The following is a 20,799-nucleotide window of genomic DNA, read 5'->3' as shown; positions in this document are numbered from 1 at the left end:
AGCGGTGGCAATTCTCGGAACTGGCGCCAAATTTCGTGCGTTTTCGCCCATGGCAAGTGCCCCGAAAATGGCCCAACAGCGGAGAAAAATAAAGAAGAAGAAGAAGAAGAAGACGGAAGAATAATAATAGTGAACTCTTACAAGAACAATAGGGCCTTCGCCCTATAGGGCTCGGGCCCTAATAAAGGTTCTGGGTTCAAAACTAGTGGTCAACCAGAAGCTTCCTGTGTAGAGTTTGCATGTTCTCTTCATGCCTGTGTGGGTTTCCTCCAGTTCCCCAGGTTTCCTCCCACAGACCAAAGGCATGTGAATTTGGTCAACTTGCTACCCTAAACTGCCCATAGGTGTGAATGTGAGTGTGAATGGCTGTCTGTCTGTTTGTCTCTGTGTTAGCCCAGCAATAAATTCGTGACCTGTCCAAGGTGAACCCCACCTCTTGCCCAATGTCAGCTGGGATTGGCTCCAGCCCACCCTTGACCTGCAATGGATAAGCGATTGATAGATAATGAATGAGAATAGAGAATAAATGAATGTGTTTTGTTACAGTATTGTAATTAAAATCCGCAATTATCAAAATGATTATATTTATTTATCAAGGTCTAACTGGTTGGGTAAATGGATCAACCCATTTCAGTGTGTTTAATCCAGACCTCTGTAACACCAAAACAAGTAAGTCGATAAGGAATTCTATGTTTACATTTAAATGGGTCTCTGGCTGCAAAACATTTTAGAACTCATGTCCTTGCATGAATGAGATTTGATTTCTTATTCATCTCATTATCTCTAGCCACTTTATCCTTCTACAGGGTCTCAGGCAAGCTGGAGCCTATCCCAGCTGACTACGGGCGAAAGGCGGGGTACACCCTGGACAAGTCGCCAGGTCATCACAGGGCTGACACATAGACACAGACAACCATTCACACTCACATTCACACCTACGCTCAATTTAGAGTCACCAGTTAACCTAACCTGCATGTCTTTGGACTGTGGGGGAAACCGGAGCACCCGGAGGAAACCCACGCGGACACGGGGAGAACATGCAAACTCCGCACAGAAAGGCCTTCGCTGGCCATGGGGCTCGAACCCGTACTTTCTTGCTGTGAGGTGACAGCGCTAACCATTACACCACCGTGCTGCCTGATTTCTTACTGAAACTCATTTTTGTTCTTTACAGAGGCTCTAAAGTTTTCTCATTATCTCTAGCCGCTTTATCCTGTTCTACAGGGTCGCAGGCAAGCTGGAGCCTATCCCAGCTGACTACGGGCGAAAGGCGGGGTACACCCTGGACAAGTCGCCAGGTCATCACAGGGCTGACACATACAGTAGACACAGACAACCATTCACACTCACATTCACACCTACGGTCAATTTAGAGTCACCAGTTAACCTAACCTGCATGTCTTTGGACTGTGGGGGAAACCGGAGCACCCGGAGGAAACCCACGCGGACACGGGGAGAACATGCAAACTCCACACAGAAAGGCCCTCACCAGCCACGGGGCTCGAACCCGGACCTTCTTGCTGTGAGGTGACAGCGCTAACCACTACACCACTGTGCCGCCGCTCTAAAGTTGTTGTTTTTTTTTTAATCTTGTGAACATGAGTTATTTATCTTGTGCACGTAACTTATTTATCTTGGGTGCACAAGTTATTATCTCATGCTCACAAGTTATTTATCTTGCGCTATTTATTGTCTGTGCATAACTTATCTTGTGTGGACAAGTTATTATCTATTGTAGGATAGCCTCCTGATGATATCTTGTCCATAATAATAACAACAGCATGCTGTGGAGAATGACTTTTCCATGGAGCTGCTGTGGTGATCAGCTTCTTTAGTGTTCTGCTTTCTTTTTTATTATTATTATTATTATAGAGGTTTTCTCCTCGCAACCATTCACACCTATGGGCAATTTAGAGTAGCCAGTTAACCTAACCACATGTCTTTGGGGGAAACCCAAGCAGACACGGGGAGAACATGCAAACTCCACACAGAAAGACCCCCATCGACCCCTGGGCTCGAACGCAGAACCTTCTTACTGTAAGGTGACAGTGCTAACCACACCAACACTGGTTATTTTTAGTAAGTTGTTGCCATGAGTTGATATGCCATGGCGCTGATATAATATAATGTAATTGTTTTTCCTGTTCTGTTGGTCTGGCTCTGCCTCCCCATTATGTGCCTGAAGGGAAAGCTGAGGCTTTACAATGCAGCAACACCAGGAAGTAGAAATGAAGCAGAAGTGAATCCGCGTGTAGGAGCTGCACTGCATTTCATGACACAGATTTTTAAGACATATCCGAGCTGTCCACGGTGTCTGAATCAGTGTCGAGTTTGTTTAAAGGCATGTCGGTGTGTAATGTCGGTAAGTTGCTTTGAACTTCTGCATCTGGATTTGAGTTACAGCTGGAACCACGCGAGATCAGAGCTACGGTGACTGATTTAGCGAGGTTTCCTGTACTGTTTTGTCAGTTCATCACATCATTTTACTATTTAATGCAGTATTATGGCATTCTGTTTGTTTGTTTGTTTGTTTGTATTTGTTTTTTTTCCCTGCTTTTGCGCGTGCGCGCGCTCTGTAGTCGAGTTTGACAGTGTGAAAGTTTCTACTCTGCGCGCGAGACAAAGTTACTCTTTGAACCCGCACTTAACAGAGTGACTTCTAACATAGTTAACCTGAACACACAAGTTTATTTAATTGCTCATTTGTGACCTAATTCCTGAGTAAGAGTGATACTTGAAACTGGGATAACCCTCTAATCCTCATATCCCATAACCCTTCATTCCACCTCATCAAAATGGTGTTTGTAAACACAACCCTGGCACAACTCCAACCAAACTAACTAAACCTTAAGAGACAAACTAACCAGAGTTTAAATTTGACTTGTCGAACCACATTTTCTAGCAGTTTATGTTTGTGGGCAGCACGGTCGCCTCACAGCAAGAAGGTTCTGGGTTCGAGCCCAACAGCCGGCAGGGGCCTTTTTGATTGATTGATTGATTTATTCCAAACAGTAAAGAAGATGTAAAAAAAAATCTCATCTCATTATCTCTAGCTGCTTTGTCCTTCTACAGGGTCGCAGGCAAGCTGGAGCCTATCCCAGCTGACTATGGGCGAAAGGCGGGGTGCACCCTGGACAAATCGCCAGGTCATCACAGGGCTGACACATAGGCTACGTTTACATTAGACCGTATCTGTCTCGTTTTCTTCGCGGATGCACTGTCCGTTTACATTAAACCCCCTGGAAACGCCAGGAAACGGGAATCCGCCAGCGTCCACGTATTCAATCCAGATCGTGTCAGCTCCGGTGCTGTGTAAACATTGAGAATACGCGGATACGCTGTGCTGAGCTCTAGCTGGCGTCTCATTGGACAACGTCACTGTGACATCCACCTTCCTGATTCGCTGGCGTTGGTCATGTGACGCGACTGCTGAAAAACGGCGCGGACTTCCGCCTTGTATCACCTTTCATTAAAGAGTATAAAAGTATGAAAATACTGCAAATACTGATGCAAATACTGCCCATTGTGTAGTTATGATTGTCTTTAGGCTTGCCATCCTTCCACTTGCAAGTGGTAAGTGATATGCGCTGGGATCACACACACAGCGGCTCAGTCCCGAATCGTGACTTGTTCACTTCACTCGCGCGCTCTGTGAGCTGCGCAGGGCCGGAGTGCGCACCCTCCAGAGGGCACTCGCTGTTCAGGGCGGAGTGATTTGGAGCGCAGGATGCCTGCGGAGCCGAGCGTATCCGTGTATTAGGCTTGCCATTCTTCTACTTGCAAGTGGTGAGCCTTGCGCGGCTTGCCATCCTTCTACTTGCAAGTGGTGAGCCTTGCGCATGCCCTAAATGCACTGGGATCATGTTACGCGCCGTCTAAAGTCATGTGATTAGCGTATCCGCGTATTGGCGTTGCTGTGTGCACGGCTAACGGTTTTAGTGTAAACGCGAATCGTTTTAAGAACGTTAATCTGATGATCCGCTGATTCGACGTAATGTAAACGTAGCCATAGACACAGACAACCGTTCACACTCACATTCACACCTACAGTCAATTTAGAGTCACCAGTTAACCTAACCTGCATGTCTTTGGATTGTGGGGGAAACCGGAGCACCCGGAGGAAACCCACGCGGACACGGGGAGAACATGCAAACTCCACACAGAAAGGCCCTCGCCGGCCACGGGGCTCGAACCCGGACCTTCTTGCTGTGAGGCGACAGCGCTAACCACTACACTACCGTACCGCCCTATGTAAAAAAAAATAATAAATAAATCATGTAATAATCAAAACATCGTCATAAACAAACAGAATAGCATAGCCACAAGGCAGTAACATAATAATGTTCGGAAAGGATTAGGAAGAAGTAAATAACTTATCAAATCCTAGCCCTCTATACCACCACTAATCAAATGTCACTTTCCGCCATAATAAACTATATATACAAAAGAAAACAAAAGCAACAACAAAAAAGAAAACATACCAAAACATACCAACATGGTATAATATCGACCAAATCAAATCATATATACAGATACTTATGCATATATACACGCATATACACATACCTATAACTATACACACATCCATATGTACACAGACACCCATAATATCACAATTATGCATACATTTTATATAATACATATATCCGTACGTACCCATACCCACATATATACACTTGTATTATCAGTAGAATGTTATTGTAATTCCTCCTCCCTATACCTCATAAAGATCTGTTCCTTATACCTTTTTTTGAACTGGTTTATAGTTGTACATTTCATGAGCTCCACATTCAAACTGTTCCATAGCTTTACTCCACAAACAGAAATACTGAACATTTTTAACGTTGTCCTAGCACTGCGAGTTTTAAATTTCAATTTCCCCCTAAAATTATAGCCCCCCCATTCGAGAACATTGTTTGAATATTCCTTGGTACTTCATAATTCCTTATTTTGTATATTATTAAGGCAGTTTTATATTCTATAATATCCCTGAATTTTTAACATTTTGAATTTAACAATAGTGATTTAGTATGATCTCGGTAACCAGCACTATGAATTATTCTTATAGCTCTTTTTTGAAGTATAGTTATTGCATGAAATGAATATTTATACGTATTTCCCCACACCACTGAGCAGTAATTTAAGTATGGTAAAACCAGGGAACAGTAAAGAATGCGGAGTGAATTATAGTCTAGGACGTGCTTAGCTATACTCAACACAGATATGCTTCTTGATAGTTTAATTTTATATGTGATTTCCAAGTAATTCTATCATCTATTATTACCCCAAGAAATTTATTATTAGAAACTCTTTCAATATCAGCACCATCTACCTGTACATTTATTGCCTTATTTATTTTATAATTATTAAATAACATGATTTTTGTTTTAGACAGATTTAATGATAATTTATTTCGATCAAACCAACTTTTTAACCTGCACAATTCTGAAGAGATTATGTTTTCTAACTCATGTAAATTTGTTCCAGAACAAAACATATTTGTGTCATCTGCAAATAATACCATCTTAAATATCTTTGATACATTGCACATATCATTTATATAAAGAATTCTGTGTGGAGTTTGCATGTTGTCTGCGTGGGTTTCCTCCGGGTGCTCCGGTTTCCCCCACAGTCCAAAGACATGGGGTTAGGTTAATATGGGACGGCCGTGGGCTGAGGTGCCCTTGAGCGAGGCACCTAACCCCCAACTGCTCCCTGTGCGCTGTAGCGTAGCTGCCCACTGCTCTGGGTGTGTGCTCATTGCTCGTGTGTGTGTGCATGCTCACTGCTTCAGATGGGTTAAATGCAGAGAGAGTGTCTAAGTGTACGTGTGATAAAGTTCTTCTTCTTGAGAGATTGTTGGTAATGGCTCAGTATTGGATAGTGGTTGAAATTGGGGCAATGGTGGCTCAGAGGGTTAAGGCTCTATGTTAATGGAGTTTGAACCCCAGCACTGCCAAGCTGCCACTTTTGGACTCTTGGGCAAGACCTTTAACCCTATCAGCTCAGCCTATCCACACTGACCCCACATAGAATGAAGAAAAAGTTTGGGTATTGAAATGATTGGCTAGTGGCTGAAATTCAGAGCTCAGACATCAGTATTATGTCTCAAATAAGCTTAGCGCAAGTGAGCGTAATTATAATATTACATGATTCATTGTGAACTGGGGCACTCTTGGAAAATAAAGTACATTTATGTAAGTACCGTAATGATACTGATATAAATAAATTATATAAGTAAAATAAGTACCCTCTAAGTAAGTACATTATAGAAGTAAGAAAATAAGTACTTGTTTGTACCCTTTATATACTGCTTGGAGACATGTATGTACCTTTTTGGCTGTAAAAAGGTACACATAGGGTGTTTTCACACCTGGTCCCCTTTAAAGGAACCAGACTCAGTCCTCTTTAAGTGGACCAAAAAGTGGACCAACAGAAAAAGAACTCAGTTCTTTTCGTGTTCACACTGTGAATTTATTACAAAGAGGACTGGGTTCTCTTTCTGGTCCAGTTAAGCTTTGATGGGGCCTCAGTCCTCTTTCTGTTCACACCAGGTCCTCTAGAGCCCTCAGACCCCCAGTGCACGGAATTCTGGGTAATTTTCTCTTGAATCAAAATGTCTGCTGCCATGCTTGCCCTGCTGTATTCTTTGATCAAAATAGTGCAGATTAAGGAAAATAAATTTATTATATTATATATTTATTTATGTATATATATATATATATATATATATATATATATATATATATATATATATATATATATATATAATATATAAAATATAAATAATATAGTTATATTATTGTGGCCAACTCATCAGTCAGTAAGTTCAGAGAACTGTAAAGCGGCTGTGGTAAGTTCCAAAAGGAAGTTGAGTTTCCCTGCTACAGTCACGTGACCAACTACGGCAAACGAAGAAGGTTAAAGTACAGTGAAAAAGGCGAAGTGAACCCGGTGCGCTTTTTGTTCACAATGCGCAGATTAGGCGAACCGTACCGTTGATTTTTAGCGAACCGTACTGAGACCACCTCCTGAGGTGGTCTCAGTTCGGTTCGCTTTAAAGGGGTCTGGGTACAGTTGGAGTGTTCACATATGCGCAAAAAATGCTGTCATCGATCTGAGTTCGGTTAGATGACTGAAAGGGACCAAGTGTGAAAACACCCATAGTTACCTTGAGGTCCAATAATGAGCCCTAGGGGGTACATTAGTGTAGCTCAGTGTTTCTCAACCAGGGTAGCGAAGTGCCATCTAGTGTGCTGCTAAATTTTTTCAAGTTTGAAGCCAAATACTAAATAGTTCAGGATGTCGTAGTGTCCCAAATCCAGTAGCTGGTTTGCTGTATACTTTTCAAGTGGAATAAATACATTTTTGGGTAAATTAAGAAGAACAAGCCTTTATTTTGTCACATTTAACCTGCACGTGCACTGAGAGAGAGAGCGTGTAAGGGGCCGAATAAATAAATAAATAAATACATTTGTGGATAAATTATATGGATCTGTGATGCCTGCTGGAAGAGAAAAGCAGGGAAGATTGAGAATCAAGTGGCTGTGGTTTGTTTACACCCGATACTCACGCCCGGATCACCGCACAGGCTTCATATGGCTTCAGCCTAGGGGCCCCCACGCCCCCGCCTCGCAGGGGGGGCCCCAATTGGTCAAAAGAAAAAAAACCCTTCATATTCACTGGCTCAAAATTAATATTTAAATAAATGGACGCAGATTGGGTGAGGCAAATCCGCCTTCCATATATAAACGTTAGACGTCACGCACGACGTCACTCCACAGTTGAACAGTGAACATGTGTGACAGAAAATACGAGAGCGGTGCTCAAAAGCGCAAGGCGCAACGGCAAAAAGCCCAACGTGACAAAGCTCTATTGAGCAATATACCAAAACTAACAGGGTTTTTTAAACCTAATGAAACTCACCTGGCAAATGTAAGTCATCATGACACTAGCGTAGCAAACATTATGTTAGCTGCAGCTGCAGCCAGTAGTACTACTAGCTCTGGTGAGGGTGAAGGACCATCCCTTTCAGACCCCGTCCCATTTGTGGATGAATGTGCCACTGCCACTAATTTCACAAACACGCGCGCGCGCACACACACACACACACACACTCCGATGACATTGACATGCATGATAGTTTCCTTTTTAATAACTTTTAATAAAAGTTTAATAATGAAAAAAAACCCAAAAAAACTTTAAAATGTAGAAAATAGACAGTTCTTTACAGGTAGATGGGATAAGATGGTGGTGGCCGGGGGGGGGGCTACAGCAACTTGTAGCCTAGGGGCCCCTGGCCATGTTAATCCGGCCCTGCCAATACTAAAACTTGTAGTGTCCTAGCAACCTTCTCAAAGACACGTACAAAAGCCCAGAAATCCCTCCTTACGCAGGCAAAAACAATAGAGGATTTATCTTGTAATGTCCTGATCCCCAGATCTTTAACCCAGCCACATATAAAAAGTTGCACTCCTCCATGCTCTTCCAAGTTTTCATCTGTTTGTCCATGTAGAACGATGTCTGCAGCACCAGGTAGTTTGAGATGTCGGGGAAATCAACGGATGGATAACTTTCCAACTCATAATGAATGAATAACTTTTATTTAAACACGATACGTTGATCAGTAGAGCTGGTGGGGTTGTGCATGTGCAGATACAAATAATTACAAATACAAAAGACTAAAAATATAGACAGTCTTTAAAAAAATGAAATCTGTTGAATATCTGTTAATTAACTTCACATTAAGTTACTTAACAATATGCATAACTATTGTCTTTGTATTTAGTTACGGCTACAGCAGGATCAAATTTTATTCTGCTAATGTCAAATTTACCTCGTAAATTTTTCTTTCATGGGAAAAATCCTTCTCTGTTAGCGTGTAAGGATCTAGTCCCATTGAGTGGTTTCTATATCCACATCTTTTGAGTGTACTTCTTGGTTTTAATAACTTGCTTGTTTGCTGAACACAAACATGGCAATAAGTTCTTGTGTTAATCGACCAGACTCCACTTTTGGATCATTAATCCCTTTCGAGTGAGAATGCCCTGCATGCATGGTTTTATGTTGGCTTCTGGCACATCCATACAATTTTAAATACAATACCTAAAATTAAAAACAGTTTGTTTTATTGCATTTATTTAATTCCTGCGCTCCCATCTGTAACAGGGAGTGATGTTGCATCCTATTAATACACTTTACAATAGATTATTAGATTCTAATAGAATAGATGAGCCAAAATAATTGAGGGTATTTTTTAATGGGCCCCGACTCATTACAAGTATGAATAGGTGGGCCTCAAAGTAGAAAAGGTTGAGAACCCCTGGTGTAGATTGTACCTTGGGGGACAGAAATGGACTCCTACTGTACCTCTGTTTCTGACGGTGTACAATTTTGCTGTTGTGCACGTTTCTTCACTGTTCCCACTCTTCATTTGGTTAAAGTTAAAAGTGGAATTTTTTTTTTTTTTAATTTTAAGTTCTCTGCACATTCAAGCTGTTGGTGGTAAAATATCTGCTGACAAGAAAAACTTTGATCCATTCTTCTTGCATTGTTTAACAGATCTATGATATGATGATAATTTATGGTAAGATGCCAGATAATTCTAAATAGGCTAGTTAAGTTGTTTGAAAACTCCTGAGAGCTTTAATTACACACTTTTTTTTTTTTTTTTTGCCTGGAAAGAACAGATATACTATACATCAAGACTCAAAAACTATAATCAGTAGTTCAAGTGTAGTTAATGACCGTTGTTCAGAAACCTGGCAAGACCACTAAATCTTTTCCTTGCACATTGTAGTAACATGAGCTGTTAAGTTTTACATGACTACAGGATACTTATTCAGGACATCCTCATGCTTGTGTAAAATTTAGGTACTTTTTGCCATTTGCTTGAAGTAGTTGAATTAATAAAAGGATGTCCATGTGTAATATGTTCCTGATGTGGGTTGAATATTGAAGCGCGGCAGGCAGGGACTGATGTTGACACAGACTTTGTTTAATGTTCATGCTTGCTTTTCAGCTTTACGACTCTCGTTCATTTGCTCACCCACCCACACACACGAACACACACACACACAGACATGTGCTCTGGTCAGGAGGGTCCTTTCTCTTCGCTCTCTCCCTCCTTTTGTACTTTCCATCCTCACTGCAAAACACATATACACACAACATTAATCGGCAACAGATGTACTGACTTTGCCACTTGCCTTCCCTGGCCCCGACCTCCATTCAGAAACCGATGCTTGGCCACACCCCCACTGCCAAACCATGTTTTGCTGTATTTCTGCTCTTGTCTAAAGAAAATGTCCATGCAATGTTGGAATGTGGTTGTGGGGATTTTCCCTTTCAGCCACAAGAACATTAGTGAGAGATGAAGAGGTCTGGTGTGGAGTCCGCGATCCATTTCATCCCAAAGTTGTTCAGTTGGGTTAAGATCAGGGCTTCATGCAGGCCACTTGAGTTCTTCCACTTCAAGCTTAGCAAACCATGTCTTTCTGGACCACATTTTGTGCAACGGGACATTCTCATACTTGAACAGCTTTGGATTACAGCATACAGAGACATGCTAGACAATTCTGTCCTTCCAGTTTTGTGAGAACAGTTTGGGGAAGGCTCATATATATTGGTCTGATGACCCACATACTTTTGACCATATAGTGTATGTGATAATCCTTGTACAGTAATGCTGTGGGTGGCAGTGAAAATACATCTTCGTGCTTACATCGTTTGGGCAGTTTTCTCTTTCACTAAGCATATACAACCCTGTGGCAGTTCGTAGGAGGGGGAGGAGCACAGAAAGACGGCAGGCCAGAATAAAGTTCCATAACTTATGCGTTATTTGTTCTTTTCAGACACAAAATAACTCTCCCAGTCATACACACACACACAAGTTGTCTGGTTCAGGAGAGAGCTCACTTCCTCTGCTCTCTCTCTGTTTGTATAGGGCGTGGTCACTGGGAAGACACACAAAAACAGGTTAATTGACATCAGGTATAGTGATTCTGCCACTTACCTTACCAGCTGCGCCTCGCCCGTTAGCAGGGGGAGGAGGCGCGCCGCTCGCTGTTCCACCGGCCAGCCCGAGGCCTCTGCTGTCTGCTTGAAGAGCATGAGGAAGGCCTCGGGGTCGTCCTGCGGGCCCATCTTGGCTAGGGTGAGGGAAGAAGGGCCCGCGGCGGTGGGGATGGTGGACCCCGCCGACGCGAGGAGGTGCCGGAACGCCTGTCGATCTTCCTGCTGTGCCAGCACCAGGGCCTCGAACCGGCGCTCTTGCTCCTTCCAGAGGGTGACTAGCGCCTGGTGCTGACTCTGCTGGGCCATGGTGAGGGCATGGACCAGGTCTGCGAAGGGGGAGGACTCCATGCGGCAGTTCTTTTCCTGTGCTCCGTCCCGGGTTTCAGCACCACTGTGGCAGTTCGTAGGAGGGGGAGGAGCACAGAAAGACGGCAGGCCAGAATAAAGTTCCATAACTTATGGTTTATTTGTTCTTTTCAGACACAAAATAACTCTCCCAGTCATACACACACACACAAGTCGTCGGGTTCAGGAGAGAGCTCACTTCCTCTGCTCTCTCTCTCTCTTTATATAGGGCACGGTCACTGGGAAGACACACAAACACAGGTTAATTGACATCAGGTATAGTGATTCTGCCACTTACCTTCACTGACTCTGCCCTCCTGTCTCAGACCGGCGCTTGACCACGCCCCCACTACCACAAACCCCAATTCCAAAAAAGTTGGGACAAAGTACAAATTGTAAATAAAAACGGAATGCAATGATGTGGAAGTTTCAAAATTCCATATTTTATTCAGAATAGAACATAGATGACATATCAAATGTTTAAACTGAGAAAGTGTATCATTTAATGAGAAAAATTAGGTGATCTTAAATTTCATGACAACAACACATCTCAAAGTTGGGACAAGGCCATGTTTACCACTGTGAGACATCCCCTTTTCTCTTTACAACAGTCTGTAAACGTCTGGGGACTGAGGAGACAAGTTGCTCAAGTTTAGGGATAGGAATGTTAACCCATTCTTGTCTAATGTAGGATTCTAGTTGCTCAACTGTCTTAGGTCTTTTTTTTGTTGTATCTTCCATTTTATGATGCGCCAAATGTTTTCTATGGGTGAAAGATCTGGACTGCAGGCTGGCCAGTTCAGTACCTGGACCCTTCTTCTACGCAGCCATGATGCTGTAATTGATGCTGTATGTGGTTTGGCATTGTCATGTTGGCAAATGCAAGGTCTTCCCTGAAAGAGACGTCGTCTGGATGGGAGCATATGTTGCTCTAGAACCTGGATATACCTTTCAGCATTGATGGTGTCTTTCCAGATGTGTAAGCTGCCCATGCCACACGCACTAATGCAACCCCATACCATCAGAGATGCAGGCTTCTGAACTGAGCGCTGATAACAACTTGGGTCGTCCTTCTCCTTTTTAGTCCGAATGACACGGCGTCCCTGATTTCCATAAAGAACTTCAAATTTTGATTCGTCTGACCACAGAACAATTTTCCACTTTGCCACAGTCCATTTTAAATGAGCCTTGGCCCAGAGAAGACGTCTGTGCTTCTGGATCATGTTTAGATACGACGACTTCTTTGAACTATAGAGTTTTAGCTGGCAACGGCAGATGGCACGGTGAATTGTGTTCACAGATAATATTCTCTGGAAATATTCCTGAGCCCATTTTGTGATTTCCAATACAGAAGCATTCCTGTATGTGATGCAGTGCCGTCTAAGGGCCCGAAGATCACGGGCACCCAGTATGGTTTTCCGGCCTTGACCCTTACGCACCCTTTGATGATATTATGCACTGTAGATGATGATATGTTCAAACTCTTTGCAATTTTACACTGTCGAACTCCTTTCTGATATTCCTCCACTATTTGTCGGCGCAGAATTAGGGGGATTGGTGATCCTCTTCCCATCTTTACTTCTGAGAGCCGCTGCCACTCCAAGATGCTCTTTTTATACCCAGTCATGTTAATGACCTATTGCCAATTGACCTAATGAGTTGCAATTTGGTCCTCCAGCTGTTCCTTTTTTGTACCTTTAACTTTTCCAGCCTCTTATTGCCCCTGTCCCAACTTTTTTGAGATGTGTTGCTGTCATGAAATTTCAAATGAGCCAGTATTTGGCATGAAATTTCAAAATGTCTCACTTTCGACATTTGACATGTTGTCTATGTTCTATTGTGAATACAATATAAGTTTTTGAGATTTGTAAATTATTGCATTCCGTTTTTATTTACAATTTGTACTTTGTCCCAACTTTTTTGGAATCGGGGTTGTAAATGAACCAAACTGTATATGACTTAATCCCTTCGCCCCTTCGAGGAGCATAGGTCATCCACTGTCATCCGCCATTTACGTCGGTCTTTGTCCACTCTAGTCCGATGGTCCTGGCTTTATCTTCTATTGAGCACCTCCATGTGTTCTTTGGTCATCCTGGCTTCCTTTTCCCTTGTGGGTTCCAGCACAGGGCATGCCTTGGGATGTTACTAGGGGGCTACTCCAACTGTGATCGGTACCTTGTTGTGGTGGAGCAGCTGTGTTTCTATGACCTGGAGCGCTATGCTGGCGGGAGCAAAAGCTCCTGGTAGGGCCACCCATGCCAGACAGGTCAAAGGGTAGAGACCAGACGAAATCCGATCACCCGGTCCTCCCGGTTGGAGGTTGTGCGTGGGGTTAAAACCCCCACCATGGAAAAAAAAGGTGTTACAGAAAAAAAAATTACATGATCTTAGTTAATTTGAGGACTTAGAATCACAATTTACGCCATGAAAAAGCAAAGCACGTGGTTGTTTTTTTTTTTTTTAATTTCAAAATCTCATTTGTATTGCATAAACAGATTTCAGCTTTTGACAAAACCAGGCTCAAGTCATCAAATTATCAACTATTCAATTTTACTATCTAAGTGTCCAGTAGCTATTTTGGGATATGAACAATGGAGCACTGGGATCTGCAGTGAGAAGCCAGTTTGATAGTGAGTGTGCGTACTGGAGAGAGGTTTTGAGGAGAGTGGTTGTGGTGGTCAGACATCTAGCGGAGCGAGGGCTGCCTTTTAGGGGGAATAGTGAAATCTTTGGCAGATTGGATAATGGCAACTTTATGGGAACGCTGGAAGTAATTAGCGAATTCGACCCCTTTCTGAAAATGCATATCGAGAAATATGGCAATGCTGGCAAGGGAGTACCCTCTTACCTTTCGTCAACAACGTGTCTGGAGTTTATCGAACTGATGGGAGAGAGGGTTCTTACCGAAATTATCAGCCAGATAAAAGGGGCGAAGTATTTCTCGATTAGTGTTGATTCAACTCCAGACGTTGTGCACACATCAGCTGACATTCATTATACGCTATGTGTCAACAGATGGGCGTGTTGCAGAGCATTTTGTGAAATTTCTGCCAATTCAGTCTCACTCGGGAGAATCACTTTTCCAGGCTGTTCTTGGCGTGTTGAATGACATGCAGCTTGACATCAATAACTGTAGAGGCCAGTGTTATGACAATGCTGCAAATATGTGTGGTACTTACAGTGGCCTACAAGCACGAATCAGACAGATAAACCCTCTGGCTGAATGGGTACCTTGTGCCGCACACACTTTGAATTTAGTTGGGATCAACAGTGTCAACAGCTGCTTTGAGACGGATGCTTTTTTCACTTTAGTACAGGCACTTTTTAACTTTGCGTCCAAATCTACATCTCATTGGCAGACAATAACAGCTGGTCTGACACCTAATGAAAACGCTAAGATCGAGACTCTTAAAAGTCTCTCCGATACCAGATGGTCAGCTCACGCATCAGCAACCAAAGCGCTTCACCAGAACTATGGCAACATTCAGGAGTCGCTGTTGGAATTGAGTAAAGACCCCAGTCAAAGTGTAACAACACAGTGCGAAGCCGCAACATACAATTCGAAGATGGATGAATTAGAGAATGCGTTCTTGTGTAATCTATGGAACAACATACTGCAATGTTTCCACAAAACTAGTGTTGCTCTGCAAGCAGTGGAACTGGATTTATGCAATGCTGTTCAGTTGGTCAGCTCATTGAGGGGTTATGTGGCCAGCCTATGCGATGATTTTGACCAATTTGAGAGTGATGCAAAAAACATGTCTCCAACTGTCGCTCAAAATTACAAAACAGACACACATAGACAGAGAAAAAGAAAAAGACAACACGATGAATCGACTGAGCCAGAGCATGAGATATCGGGTCGAGACACGTTTAGAACAAGGGTGTTTCTTGCGATAATTGACCGTCTCGTTGCAGAACTAGATTGGAGATATGATTCCTACAAAACAATTAACCAAACATTCGGATTTTTGAATAACATCGTGTCCATGCCCTTGCCAGATCTCCGCAGGGATGCCTGTGAGCTCCAGAAACTATATTCTGGTGATGTGGAAGCAGATTTTGTGGAAGAGCTTGTGCAGTTTAGACAATTTGTTAGTGAAATGGAGAACCAGGGCACCTCTGCTAGATCTCTTCTGCAAGTTTTTAGAACGAGGAACTTGCTGCCGGTGTTCCCAAATGTTGACATTGCCCTACGACTCTTTCTGACTTTGCCTGTGACTAATGCCAGTGGAGAGCGGTCTTTTTCTAAACTGGGATTGGTTAAAAGTAGACTGAGAGCCACCATGGGCCAATGCAGATTGAATCACCTGTCTCTAATGTCTCTTGAAAGTGACATTCTGCGTTCATTGGATTTTTCAAGTCTAATTGATGACTTTTCTACAAGAAAAGCTAGGAGGACAAACTTTTAAGAATGATACTGGTTGTTGATCATTAGTTTGTTTACTTTGTCTTTATTGCCTTTCATTATAGCCTATTCATCGTGTACTTGAGAGGTTCAGTTGCCTAAAAGGCCTACAGGCACATTCAACTGACAGTTGCATAAGTTGTGATAAGTTGTTGTCAATATAGAGCGAGTAAATGGCCCTGCCAACAATCTCATCTCATCATCTCTAGCCGCTTTACCCTGTTCTACAGGGTCGCAGGCAAGCTGGAGCCTATCCCAGCTGACTACGGGCGAAAGGCGGGGTACACCCTGGACAAGTCGCCAGGTCATCACAGGGCTGACACATAGACACAGACAACCATTCACACTCACATTCACACCTACGGTCAATTTAGAGTCGCCAGTTAACCTAACCTGCATGTCTTTGGACTGTGGGGGAAACCGGAGCACCCGGAGGAAACCCACGCGGACACGGGGAGAACATGCAAACTCCGCACAGAAAGGCCCTCGCCGGCCACGGGGCTCGAACCCGGACCTTCTTGCTGTGAGGCGACAGCGCTAACCACTACACCACTGTGCCGCCCCTGCCAACAATATTTAACCAATTAGGACAAAAGTGTCTATATTTGCTTGTTAATCTTTTTGCTTAGCTCTCTGTGTGTGTGTGTGTGTGTGTGTGTGTGTGTGTGTGTGTGTGTGTGTGTGTGTGTGTGTGTGTTAGGTATGTGGATGTTGGTTGAAAGAGAAACACCAATGAAATTGCTGACTATACATTTAATAGAATGAGAACTATTTCTGCTGAACTCCTGATTCAGGACCTGATCTTCCCAGGCAGTCTTCTATCACAGTACTAACCAGGCACTTAACACACTGGGCAGTACCGATCTCCATTTCTATAGCCCTCAGCCTCTCGCCTATTACATAGATCTTTTTGCTTATCTCTCTCTCTCTCTCTCTCTCTCTCTCTCTCTCTCTCTCTCTGTGTTAGGTATGTGGCCATTGGATGAAAAAGAAACACCAGTGAAACTGCTGACTATACATTTAATAGAACGAGAACTATTTCTGCTGAACTCCTGATTCAGCTCATTTGCTTATCAAGGCTTTACTAAGCAGAATTTGGTCTTTGATAATCAGGGAAGTACCAGGTTCTCCAAGTCCTGAATTTGACACTGCTGATGTAAAGGTGACTGGTTTTAGAAATGCTTAATGATTTTCTAATAGGGTTCTTTAGGAGTTTGGTGGTGTCTGATGGTGACCTTGTGGCCACATGCTTTGGATTAATGATGCATCAATGAATATAATGGACTTCTGTGGAGTTCAGACTGTCTGCAAGGAATCATTAAAGCGCCAGTGTACAGAATCTGTGGTTTTCTAAATAGAGCGAGTAAATGTCCGATTAAAATATAAAGTCAAGTCAAAGTTCCTCCTGTGCCAGGACCTGATCTTCCCAGGCAGTCTTCCATCACAGTACTAACCAGACACTTGGCACACTGGGCAGTGCTGATGTCCGTTTCTATAGACCTCAGCCTCTTGCCTATTACATAGATCTGGTAACCGCGAGAGTTTGACTCCCTACTCCCATCTGTATTGCGGTGTGCCTCACCAGATGGCAGTAGGTGTTATTTCTAAGATGGTCATTGGTATGACCTGACCACAAGTAGCACTCGTGATCTCCCGGTTGAGAGGTGGGCACGCTAACCACTAGGCCAGCTTGCGGTATTAAAATATAGCAGTCCCATTTAATTATAGTTGGATCTATAGCAGAATCAAGACTGAATGACTTTTGTATAAATATTTTGCTAGTTACTGCATTTTATTCTTTTATCTCTCACTGGTCAAATAATTTCTATTTTCACACAGTAAAGAAGAAGCCTTTATGTGTCACATGCACACTCAAGCACAGTGAAATTCATCCTCTGCGTTTAACCCATCTGAAGCAGTGAACACACACATGAGCAATGAGTACACACACATACCCAAAGCAGTGGGCAGCTATGCTACAGCACCTGGAGAGCAGTTGGGGGTTAGGCACCTTGCTCAAGGGCACTTCAGCCAAAGGCCACTCCATGGTAACCTAACCTGCATGTCTTTGGACTGTGCGGGAAACCAGAGCACCCGGAGGAAACCCACACAGACTCGGGGAGAACATGCAAACTCCACACAGAAAGGCCCCCGTCAGCCGCTGGGCTCAAACCCAGAACCTTCTTGCTGTGAGGCGACAGTGCTAACCACTACACCACCATGCCGCCCAAAGATTTCAATTTGGTTCCTAGTTGTTAAACAGGAAAATTTAGACATGTCCTAAATGGGCTGCTGGTTAATCCATAGCCTCTCATGTTTCATTTGTAAATAAATGAATTTTTCTCTCAAGGTTAATAAGGTTGGATTATCCAATGACTTCCATGAGCAATGCAAGACCTCCTACCCAGTGATGTTGATGGCAGCCTGGCACAGTGAGGGTAGTGACTAGCAATGTTTGCTGCCTCACTGAAATTTATTTTAAAATGCCTAGTGTAGGAAACAAAACAGGACTCTGGTCTGTTTGTTAAAGAGACTGATGACTTCATTGTTCCAGGCAGAGCATGAATGAGTCATGTCTGTAGGCTGCACTATTCCTCACTTACTGGGAGGCAGACTGGAGAAGAGCTGTCAGGATGAACCGAAATGAAGATGTTGGCATCTTCCGAAAGTTATACAGTGGACAGGGTAAAGTCTCTTTTACCATAATTAGAGTGGTGAATTGGAAATGGTGTTACAATAAAGTTGAAAAGGCTCTCAGGGATGGACAAATCATACATTTATTAGCTAACCCATGAGAAAAGTACAAGCTCCAATGTGCTGTCCAGTCCATGTTTTCCTAAGGCTAGGCTAAAAGGTAACCGCTAATGTAACATGCTGCGCTACAAGAAACACATCTTTGTATAATTATTATGCTTTTCAGTTGAACCACGTTGTGTTTGCACCCTTGTCAAAAAGTCAGTGGGAAAGGTTTTGGGTATGAGCTGTGGAGTTCAAGGCCTCGCATGGCACATAAAAGGTATTATTTGATTCTGGCTCTCATCTTTATTTCCTTCTAATATGTTTAAGCATGAGGCGACTGGTTGCAGTAAGGAGGAGAATTCAATGATGGCTTTGTATCAAATTTTATTTTCCTCTGTTTTGTCAGTGTTTCCACATACCTACATGTTCCTGATTCTTAAAAGATGGTCTGTCATCTGTACATGCTAATTTAATCTAAAACCATTCTTCTGACAGCAAAAATCATGCCTTGGCTGATGTGTGGGGTGCAGCAGGTGGTGGTCTTCAGGACAAGTGGCTACAGTTACTTTGAAACATTGAGATGTTTCAGACATACATACAATGTTTTTACACTGCTTTATTTTCTTTTTTGAGGTATTGAACTAATTTTTATTTATATATCAGACAAAAAACCCTGCTTGTCTTGGGTATGTTGGTCATCAATTTGTCCACTTGTGTTGTGTATTGAGCTACTGGGGCAGGGGTAACTCGGAGGTTAAGGTTTTGACTGGCAGGTTGTGAATTCGAATCCCTAGACTGCCACAGACTGACTGACTGACTGTGTGCTTATAGTGATGGTTCAGCCACGAATAAAATGAAAACCATTTTCTCCTTAGCCCAAATGTAATCAATCAACCAAGACGTTAACAAGAAAGGGAAGTTCATAGGTCACATTAGGGTTGGGTGATATGACGGATATTATATTTTGATACAACGGTTCTGTGAAACATCTGAGATCTTTGTCCAGAAAAGTGCAGTCCTAGGAACAACTAATGCCGCTTTTCCACTACCAACGCGGCTGAGTAGGGCTGAGCTGTGCCGTGCTGAGTTGGGCTGAGTCGAGCTGAGTGGGGCTGTTGGAGTTGCATTTCGACTACAACCACGCTGAACCGTGCTGGCTGGAAGTGGGTGGACACATTGGGTGGAGTTAGCGAAAGTGGGTGGACGTCACGTGATGTCGTTAGGCAGCGCAAACGGTGACATCAGTGATCTTTTAAGCGGTAGTCTCACGACCCGGATAGTAAACAATAAACATGGAGGACATGGAGTCGTTAGTGTTGCTGGTCTTGGTGCTGTGGCTTGTTGTCACCGACAAAGCCAACAGATACTGGCAAGAGCGTATAGATGAGGCGAGGCGCATAAGGCTTCAGAAATTCTCGTAATTTGTAATTCTTCTTCTTCCGGGTTTACGGTGTTTACAGATCCCAGCGTGCTCGCGGGGCGTGTGTGGGCATGTGAGGACACTCCTCCTCACCAGTCAGTGCACAGGGGAGTGTCTCCTCACGCCCCTAGCCCCACTCGGCTCGGTTTGGCTCGCTTCAGCCCCACTCCAAAACCGTGCGAGTTTTGGGGGCTGAGCAGGGCTGAAGCGAGCTGAGTCGTGCTGCTCTAAGGTAGTCGAAACGTGAGCCGTGTCAGGCTGAAGCGAGCTGAAGTGAGCTGAAAAAGGGTAGTGGAAAAGGGCCATTTGATACTGCTCAGGACCCTCAAACTCCCAGCTCCCAGGCCTCTGGTAGAGGAACCGAGCTTGAGGGGGGAAAACAGACCACCCAAAGGAGGGGCGAGTGGTGTGTGTGTGTAACACGTACACGAGAGAGAGAGGGAGGATTTACACAGTTGCGTGAAAATAGTTTGTCTTCGAGTGGTGAATATATTCATGAGTGAGCAAAGTGAACAAGTGAAAATATTTTGAACATGAGAAGATAAACTTCTTCATATATTCACAGCACCGTGTAATGATCTTTATATTATATGGACACATCCACAGAAAAAAATACGCAAGTTAATCAAAAGAATTTTAATTTTGAAACAGTTCGCCATTTTGACAACGCACGTCTAGTCAGCGAGAAAAACACTAAGAGTGACGTCATCGGAGTGAAATATTGGGAAATATTTCACTCAGATCCACGATGTATTTCATGTGAAAAATGTGAGTTTTTCAACACGAGAAGATAAACTTCATATCTTCAAGCCAACATGTGCGGTTCTTTTTATTATATAAACACATTCACAAACAAAAAGTACCCAAATTT

General features: G+C 43.2%; 1 protein-coding gene across 1 annotated transcript in view; it reads left to right on the top strand.

The window, feature by feature from the left end:
- The first annotated feature begins 2,216 nt into the window (after window positions 1-2,216).
- The window catches only part of lrrk1 (leucine-rich repeat kinase 1), a 266,364-nt gene continuing 247,781 nt past the window's right edge, over window positions 2,217-20,799 (top strand). The window contains exon 1 of the mRNA XM_060941094.1: window positions 2,217-2,362. The gene's annotated coding sequence lies outside the window, so the exon portion shown is untranslated. The remainder of the gene's footprint in view (window positions 2,363-20,799) is intronic.

This window comes from Neoarius graeffei, chromosome 15 (genome assembly GCF_027579695.1).
Source record: "Neoarius graeffei isolate fNeoGra1 chromosome 15, fNeoGra1.pri, whole genome shotgun sequence".
Classification (NCBI taxonomy): Eukaryota; Metazoa; Chordata; class Actinopteri; order Siluriformes; family Ariidae; genus Neoarius; species Neoarius graeffei.
Note: the sequence above shows the minus strand (reverse complement) of the source record. Positions and strands in the feature narration are given on the sequence as shown.